Source organism: Notothenia coriiceps, unplaced genomic scaffold, assembly GCF_000735185.1.
Source record: "Notothenia coriiceps isolate Sejong01 unplaced genomic scaffold, NC01 NC01_scaffold00015929, whole genome shotgun sequence".
NCBI classification, from domain to species: Eukaryota; Metazoa; Chordata; class Actinopteri; order Perciformes; family Nototheniidae; genus Notothenia; species Notothenia coriiceps.
In genome coordinates, this window is record NW_011348630.1 from 366840 (window position 1) to 376508 (window position 9669).

At 41.7% G+C, this 9669-nt stretch overlaps 1 protein-coding gene and 1 long non-coding RNA gene across 4 annotated transcripts in view; one reads left to right on the forward strand and one right to left on the reverse strand.

Moving 5' to 3' along the window:
* LOC104949319 (myotubularin-related protein 4) overlaps positions 1-9669 on the reverse strand; it is a 382796-nt gene that overhangs the window by 216017 nt on the left and 157110 nt on the right. The gene's annotated exons all lie outside the window — the stretch shown is intronic.
* The window catches only part of LOC104949317 (uncharacterized), a 12421-nt gene continuing 12240 nt past the window's right edge, over positions 9489-9669 (forward strand). Inside the window, exon 1 of one of the 2 annotated variants that reach the window (XR_798793.1) lies at positions 9489-9573. This is a non-coding gene — a long non-coding RNA (uncharacterized lncRNA). Of the gene's footprint in view, positions 9621-9669 lie in introns of both variants that reach the window. The other variant, XR_798794.1, reaches the window with a different exon arrangement.

Below are 9669 nucleotides of genomic sequence, written 5' to 3' on the forward strand. Positions count from 1 at the left end.
TCCATTTAGGACAGAGAGTGAACACCAGGTTTCAGCACGAGGAGTGAGATGGGGTGGGTCTTAACGGAATACGCGAGAGAGAGAAGTCATAACAAGTGGTACAGGACAGGTAGACAACGTGTTTTTCGGATGGAAAATGAGCCAAACGCGAAAACGCAGTTGGATGCTGGAGGATACATTCAAAATACATTCACTGACATGAATATGGCGCCACCTTTTGTCATGTTTACAATGCAGATTATTGACATTAGGTCTGGCAATACAGTCAATCATTATCCTTGTGATTATTTCGCAGATAAACCTAGTAACCCCGCCCCCTTTAAAAAAACGGCTCTTTTGAACGACTCTTTTGAACGGCTCTTTGAAAGGAACGGAGCCATAAGATCCGGCTCCCTTCAAAGAGCCATAAATCCCATCACTAATGTTTTGGTTTTCTGATTCAATGTCGGCTGAGATCGGCTGAGATCCTCACCGCTGATTGGCTACCGCGCGAACGCGTCATTCGCATAGCGTCTGGTGTGAACGCACCAATGGTTTATGCACGGATAAAGAATGTTGTTAGAATTTTGAATTTGTAAGAATTGTGTTAAAATAACTAGTTGTAATGTTAATCTTAAATGTTGCACTTGCATGAAGCTTCAGTGGATAAGCCTGACAGTTATCTGCTCACTGCAAGATGTTATTTTTTTCTTTGTTGTTGTTGCTGTCAACAAAATACTCATTCACTCAAACAAATGGAAAATAAGCTACATACATTTATATGAAGGAATGAATGAAACTTAAAATGATAGGTATGATGTAAATATATATATATTTATCCTTTTTGACATGTTAGTTATGTTGTGTTCTTGGTTTAATCAAATTGGAAGTTGCACCAAAGGATTTGATGTAATTCAGATGCAATTAGCCGACATAAAAAGGCCTCATATTGGAAGTACTGTCTGGGCTGTCTTTTTCACTCAATTCTGCAATAGTTAGATCTCGCCTTTCACCAAGGCCGAGGTCGGGATCTTGGGCTTACAAAGGTTGGTGACCACTGTAGAGGGTTCGTTATTTTCTTCTTCAGCAGTGGGTGACAGATTAGGACAAACATATTCTATTATAATGCAATCTGTATGCCAGCGTATAATGAATTCCCTAAAGAAAGGGAACATATATATTTTCTCACAGCAGTATTTGTTGCAATATGTGTATGCGTGACATGTTATGTGTGAGCAGAGGGTTTTTCTTGGCTCGGTCTACAAAGTAAAATATTGTGAATCCTATTATAGCTAGCCTATATTGTTGCAGCAGTCCATCTGCATCTCTGATCGCTCCATGCCGAAAGCAAAAGAAAATATCAACTTTCATGGTGCTTATGAATGACATAGTTGTTCACTGGTATTGTCATGTCATCTGCCTAATAGAACAAAACTAACAATCTAGTACAAATGATGCTGGGGCTCATATGAATGGATTGCAAGAGATTACAGGATTACAAAGCAATAGAAAACAACATGGATAATAAATGAACAGAGACACAGAACAGCTACTTTTGTTGCAGGATTCCCTATTGCTATCTGAAGAAAACACAATGCATTGCAATGCACAGTGTTTCATTAAAACAAGGGCAATCCAGGAAGCACAAGTTTCCAGGGATCACCTGAAGGCAAGAACGTCTTAACCAAACTGCTGGCGGGCAAAAGGCCCACAGTTAAACTCCTCTTTCATTTGACTCAACAGAAAAAGCAGTTTTCTGTATTTATTGTAGAAAACAATGCACGCTTGGTGGCTATCTGAGCTTGATTTTAAATGTTTACGAGTTGTACGTTTTAAATTAAATACGTTTGTAGCCACGTCAACTGGTACCCTGGGCAGTGCAAAAAAACAGAAAGTTCTCAAGTTGACTCAAGTTGTTGTAAAGAGTTTCATCCCAGAAGGCTTGATAAGTCTGACTATGTATTGCTCTGCAGCCTCATGGCTGAGAGAAAGAGCAGCGTTGTGTGGAGCAATTTCACAACTGGCAATTAAAACTTAGCGAACTGTGATGTGTGCAAGAAGACAGTTCGCTACTCTGGCCACTTTATATTGTTATTTTTCATGTTTGCACTTTAAATTTGCAAAAGTAAAACGTTTATTTGTCTATAAAAACTGTCCTGTCTGTATTCATGAAAATTAATTCAGATTTAGTCTATTTATGATGATTTCAGCTCAAAAATCATGTCATGCAGCTCTCCCCTATATGAAAGTACATAAGACGCTTTTCATTTAAAAAAGTATCGGTATCGGCGATACTGGCCCTGAAATACTTGGTATCGGATCGAATCCAGATTTTGTGGTATCACCCACCCCTAAAGCATACCGGTAGTTTCTGTGGACCTGTCTGCTCGTTTTGTGAGTGCACTGCGCGCGTGCACGCACTTGTGTGGCATTGTTTGGGATGACCAAATTAAAATAGCATCCCCCCCAGTAAAAAAATCCCCACTACACCACTGCATCACAGCATCCATTTCCAACTTGCTATCAAAGGCTTTATACTGAAATCAGTCCAACGTAATTTCCTAAGTAAACCAAACTATAATAAAATCATTATATCACTTCTATATTTAACTGTTTAAACTAAGTCAAAAACAGAAACCCTGAAGGCAACAACCACTCGAAGCCTATGCAATGTTTATGATCACATGACAAATACATTTCCATGAACAGAAATGCATTCCACAAGAACCAAGCAGCCCCAGCCCCCACACAGTAGATGGGACAAAACCATGTCATACATACTTTCACATATCCTTTGGTGGTATGGTGACCATCACAGTATAATAGCACGGCGGCTATCCACAACAGAAAATAATGTCCTACCTTTTGTAGTGAGGAGACGTGTGTCGAATCAGTCATCCAGTCCAAAGTTCCATCTGTGTGCAAACTAAGCATTAGAAACCCTATCCATATACACACCTTTTTTTTTGTTCGTGTGACACAATTTCTAAGGTTCCACAGCATGTTAGGAGAGATTTATTGTGTGATGAAAATGCATACCATTCAAACATACATGTGATAAAGGATTTGTGATGGCAAATTAGTAGCACAGCGGCCAGCAACAAAACAGCATAGCATAAATTAGAAAAGAGCGATATAGAATAGAATAGGATATAGAGTAGAAGAGTATGTCCATTGTCTGTGTATATGTACACACCCTCAAGCACATCAGACTGGGCAATAGGTTATGTTTGAAATTATTATTATACTAGTATGTTAAATGTTTTCAAGGTCACATAAATGCAATTCCAAATCAATACCTTATTTTGATGCAAGTGCTTACAATATACTTTAAAAGGTCCTTTAAAGGTGCTTTTCTGGTTATTACCCGTCCCCTTGTGTGTTATGTAGCTTTTTATGCATGTAAGCCGTCTGCAGAGTCACAAACCCTCAAAGTACACCCTGTAGCGATTGAAACTCTAACACAAAAAATACCTGTCTATGCTGCCCCATAACTCCTCGTTGGAGATGTATCTTTTTCCATTGTTTACTTCTTGGGTATAGTGACGTATTTGGGTATAGGGATGTATCCTAACGTGGACCAATCCGCGGAGCCGTTACGTTACGTCCACGGAGCCGTTATGTTTGGACCAATATGCAGACTTCCACACACACACACACACACACACACACACACACACACACGGACGTTGCGAGGCTCGCCGCTGCGAGGAGCGGGACAGTGTAAACTGGCTCACTGGTGTGGGATCGGCGAGACACCGCGGAACTCAGCCTGAGCACACAAACAAACTCCCAGCCAGGCTGCGGCTGTTTGTTTCGGGCTGGGTTTCGCTGTGTCTCGCAGACGGCCACTGGGCTCACAGGGACGTCCTAAGCGGCTCCTACAAGCCGTTTAGGACAGAAAGTGAATACACATGCTATACAGAGATGAGCCGCTTAGGACGTCCCTGTGAGCCCAGTGGCCGTCTGCGAGACACAGCNGACAGGCAGGTAGGCCATCCAATGATCTGCCGCGGGCCGAGGCAGATGATTGGACTTGCTTTTTACAGCACCACGGCTTCTACAGATGAAATATTTATTTATATTTATATTTATTTTCAAAGCATTTAATGTATTCATTGCTATCGGGATGTTAAGAGCATTCCATGGAATATAACAACAAGTGTTTCTGAAGTGAATTACCTACCCCACCTTTAATGCTCTTAATGTCTTTCATTTTTTTAAAGCACTTTGAATTGCCTTGTGTTGAAATGTGCTATATAAATAAACTTGCCTTGCCTAGTGACTTTTTCATATTCCATCTTTATTGTTTATTTTTTAAGAACTTATAATTCATTTTTAAAATATTCTTTCTCAAAGGCTATTTGTTTCAATTTTGGTAAAATGTGCATAACATTATTAATATGATTACCTACATGGAAGTTAATAAGCTTTTTGTCAACTAGTAGAGGATCTCCTTAATATCTTTTGTGGGTATTTATTTTACATAATCCCTGTACTCTATGTGTTTTTGATACGCTTGAAAGCTTCTCTGATTCTTCGGTAAACTATTTCAGAGCAGTTTATAATTTTGAGGCTTCACTGGGACCAGACTTTGTTGTTTTTCCATCCTCCCCGTTCCCTAGAGACTGATGATTTGGGAGTTTTGAGGGATTCATTGCCATTCAGATCAAGAGGAACCACTCTCCCAGCGAATTACCTTGATCTGTGTCCCAGGGGGGGGGGTAAAGACAGAGCTGTGAAATACACTCAGGGCACACCAAGAATAACTGGTTCTCGGAAATGTCAAAATCTGAGGGGAGCATCTTTGCCCCCCTGGTTGTATCTGTGATGCTGTGGAAACGTTTGTGTTGTGGTTAAAGAGGGGAAAATAAAACGTTCTGTGCAAAGGAGTCCAAACAAGTAAGCGTCTCTATCTTTGATGAACAGAATATATATATTCGGATGGTTACTGACCTACTGGTGACATCTCAGGGACACTGGCTGTATATGGACCCTCCAGGAATTTTGGCTCATTGTCGTTGATATCTTGAACCTTAATTACAAATTCTGACTCAGGCTCGAGGGGCCTATTGGTGTCGATGTCAACAGCCTGGGCGCGTAGGGTGTAGTAAGGCTTCTCCTCCCTGTCAAGGCTCCTTAAGGCATGGATATCCCCTGTTGTTTGGTCAATTGTGAAAATAGAGCCAGCCCCATCTCCCGAGAGAGTGTACTTCACACCACTGTCCCCACTATCGAGGTCAGTGTGCAGCTGCAAGACAAAAGAGGAATAAGACAGGTTGAGTGCAAACATTGGCACATATAATGATGCATTGCAAGCACTAGGGAAGAACTGTCAAAGAACACTATTTCACAAAGTGTGTCAAGGAAAATCAAAGAGCAAATCATGTCCCGCCAAAGAGCTGCAAAACACTAAGTCATGAGAAAAAATAAAATGATCGTACTTTCAGAGCGTTTCACAGATTAATGAGGCTAAATCTCTCATAAATGATGTATTCTCTCTGTGCAATTACACTGTGGTGATAACTCTTCTATCTATCCTGGACCCGTTTCTATTCATGCATGCTCTAAAATGTTGTCTTATTTGAGAAAGGAGCTCTCAAAGTGGCATAGATCAGACTGTAAACCTCAGGCAAATACTCCACAAGAACTATTTTTAATACTTCACCTGGCAGCGGAGGTCTGTGACCAGATGACTCTCGGCACAGTTGTAATAACAACACTCAACAGCCAAAGAACATCTTTGTTAATATAGATCCAGGACCAGCCACTCTCTTTGCTTTGTGCAAGACAAACACATTCTGGGATGATGGCAGAAAGCCTATTGACATAGTTATGTTTACCTCCCCCGGGGAGATCAGTCGTACAACTCAAATCCTTTTAAATATTTAAGGGCTCTAATGCAATGTAATCATCACCATATATGGATATGGATTTCTGCCTTCTTATCAATAACATGGGAATTTCTGTTGAACAGGAGTCTTATTCCAGTTGACAAGAACATATTTAAAGCACTGTAGCAGGGGAATATAAAGTAACCATGCTAAATAGAGAACACGCGAGTGGGATCCAGGTACATCTCAACACAATCACGCTTATTTGCTATCCTCGTTCCAAAATGTTGGAACCTGCTCCCTATTGAAATCTGGACAGCAAAAAAACTGAAAACCTGATTCTACTCAACCTTGGCCGAATAAAATATAAAAATAAAGAAATGCCCTCTTTACCACAGAATTAACTTATTACAAGTGACTGTACTTGTAGGATTCTTACTTTTTGAGTTTGCATCTTCTTGCGCAAAATGTAAGTTGCTTTGGATATTAAATAAATGTATTGTGACATGCTAGCTCCAGATTACATGGTTATTTTTTGTCTTTCAGAAAAGCTTTCATATCATGCATGGAAATTCTTCTAATTCTACACTTTAGGGAAACTGTGTGGGTGTCAGTTTGCTGACTTAATAATAATGACAAATTCAGAAACAATTTCTCTCCTGCAATCATATTCTAAGAAGCCTTTGTAGTACAACTAGGCCACTAATGGTTCACCATTCATGTGCAATGACAATGTTCAGTTCCAACGCGGAACACTTTACGGCTTGTAAAGGCAGTTTCTCTTTTTCCAGTTTACTTATCCCTGAACAACATCTTTTCTAGCCGCCGCCTAGCACTCACTAATGGCTAAGTGAATCACTGAATTACACTATTTTTGAATAATTCAGCCTTTATTGTTGTTTTCCCCACACATACAGATTAGTCTATCATTTTCACATGGACACATTTCCTGTGAAATTCAATGGTAATTGCAACCAGGGAGAGAATAAAGAAACTTGAGATGCTGCAAACAATTCTCCATAGGATAGGCTACAGTTAAAAATAACCCAAGACACGCAGACACTAGCAAAAACACATTGGGAGTAATTGGTGATTCAGTTCAAATTGCCCAGTTCACACAAGCATAGCACTGCATTATGATATTCTCACCCATGGTGCATTATTCATTGCAATTCAAATGTACGAAAATTATTGTTGGTGCATGCCCCTTGTTGGGTGACTACTAGCTCCCATAACATTTTATGCAATGAGCACACCATTTGAAATGTAGATTATGTATTGTCCACATAAACACTGTGAACAATAATAACCTGGCAATAATACTAAGTAGGCTACAAACTAAACTCTGTATTTACTCAGATAGATAGGAAAGTGGGCAGGTAAAGCAATATTATTATGTATCGGGGAAACTTGGTGAAGATTATATTTTTACAGCAGAAAGTCAATATATGCATTGCTTTCCACTTTGTTATCTCCATATAACATAACAATTATTACAGCTACTCATAATTAACATGTCCATGCTTGTTATCCTGAATGTTATAATTGTCCTCAGTGAATGCAACTGTACGTTTGCTATTAGCAGACAAAACAAAGAAACGAGGGAACGACCATGCATTTCACTTCCTAATTGGAGCTGCACATTGCAGCTGTGCAATTTGGGATTTCCTCATTTGCAGGAAGAGACTGCCGTTCAGCTTGCTGCGTTGCCCTTGCACTGTTTGAACACTGCGTTATTTTGGCTATAGCATATCAGTATTTTGTGATTTAAAAAAAGGAAAGAAACGCTACAGAAATAGACGTAGGCTATCCGGGTATTATGAGCTGTAGGGTTAGCTATCTACATTAGTTTAATTGACAGGAGGTAATTAAATTAAACTGCGCAGGAGCATGACAGCTAGCTAATAGGTGTGCTCACCCCACTGATGACAGATGTGAGAAGAAGTGGATGAAAGGTAATAAAAGCAACCATGATAAAAGTAACTTTAACTTTATTTCTTACTTAAATTACTTAATTTAAAGCTAAGAATTACACTTTTCAAAACAAGTTTAAAGCAACGTAGTTGAGAAGGGTCTCATCGCTTTTGGAGCAGAGCTAGCTTGAGCTGCTCACCTGGACAGGTGTAAACACATTTTACCTGTCATGTGCTCTGAACAAATATATTTTTTCGCCAACAGAACAAGACGGGGGAGGACCAGATTCAAATACCGTCGCAATGTCCGTGTATTCCTGGAGAAAACTGTGTTTTGGACATGGCTATCGCCTGGAGAGTTTGTGACTGCAAGGGTAGTAAATGGCTATTTTGTTTAATTCTGAGCTGTGTTGTTGAGGCTTCCTGGCCTGTTTCTGATGCACTGTGTAATGTCTGGTGAACAGCCGCCGTGCTGGTCATTATGCTGTTGGTTACGTACGTGTGTGTGTGTGTTTGTGTTTGAGTGCATGTGGGCTGGGCAATAATTGATTACGATGTATTGACTGTCAGTGGAAATGTGTGTTGATAATACGACCACAGCAGTATTGTATTAAAGGTCCCATATTATAATAATAATAATAAATTATATTTCTATAGCGCTTTTCTTGAACCCAAATACGCTTTACATTTGGGAGGGAGGGTAGACAAACAAAACAAAACCACAAAGAAAAAAAACAAAACAGAAAAAGCAGTCAGGAGGAAGTTGGTTGAGAGGGGGGCTTATGGATACAGAGTTGAAGAGGTGGGTTTTGAGGCGGGACTGGAACAGGGTGAGGGACTCAGACTCACGGAGGTCATGGGGGAGGGAGTTCTAGAGCGGGGCTGCCACAGAGAAGGCTCTATCCCCGAAGCTCTGGAGTTTGGCCTTGGGGATGGAAAGCAAACCGGCTGAGGTGGATCTGAGGGACCGGGGTGGTTGGTAGAGGATGAGGAGGTCAGTGAGGTAGGGGGGGGGAATCCAGATGGTGGAGGGCTTTGTAAGTGAGGACCAGGAGTTTGTAATGGATGCGGTGTGAAACGGGGAGCCACTGGAGTTCTTTGAGGACCGGGGTGTTGTGATGCCATGATTTGGTGTGGGTGAGGAGTCTGGCGGCTGCGTTCTGGACACGCTGGAGTCTATTGAGGGATGTAGTGCTGATGCCGTAGAGGAGTGAGTTGCAATAGTCAAGGCGGGAGGAGATGAAGGCGTGAATGAGTCTCTCAGCTGCAGGGCGGGTGTGGGGCTCGAGGGAGAGGGTGGGGTCAAATATGACGCCAAGGTTGCGTGCCTGGGTGGAGGGGGAAACAGGGGTGCCATCAATGGTGACTGTCAGGTTGGGGGTTTTGCTGAGGGTGGATTTGGAGCCGATGAGGAGTTCAGTTTTATTGCTGTTGAGTTTGAGGAAGTTGTGTTGCATCCAGGATTTTATTGCAGTCAGACAGGATTCGATGTGGGGGGGGGGGATTTGGTGCTGAGGTAAATCTGCGTGTCGTCAGCGTAACAGTGAAAGTCCAGGTTGTATTGGCGGAGAATCTGACCAAGGGGGAGGATGTAGATGATGAAGAGGAGGGGGCCGAGTACTGAACCTTGGGGAACACCTTGGATGACTGAAGCTGTGGCAGAGGAGTGGTTGTTGAGGGAGATGGAGTGGAATCTGTCAGAGAGGTAGGACTGGAGCCACCTGAGTGCAGTACCTTCAATACCGATATCCTGGAGTGGGGTTAGCAGGATGGTGTGGCTCACGGTATCGAAGGCTGCACTCAGGTCGAGGAGGATGAGGATGTTGAGGGAACCGGTGTCAGCAGAGGTGAGGAGGCCATTGAGGACTTTGATGAGTGCCGTTTCTGTGCTGTGGTGGGGACGAAAACCAGACTGAAGGGGTTCAAAAAGCTGGTTGGTTTGG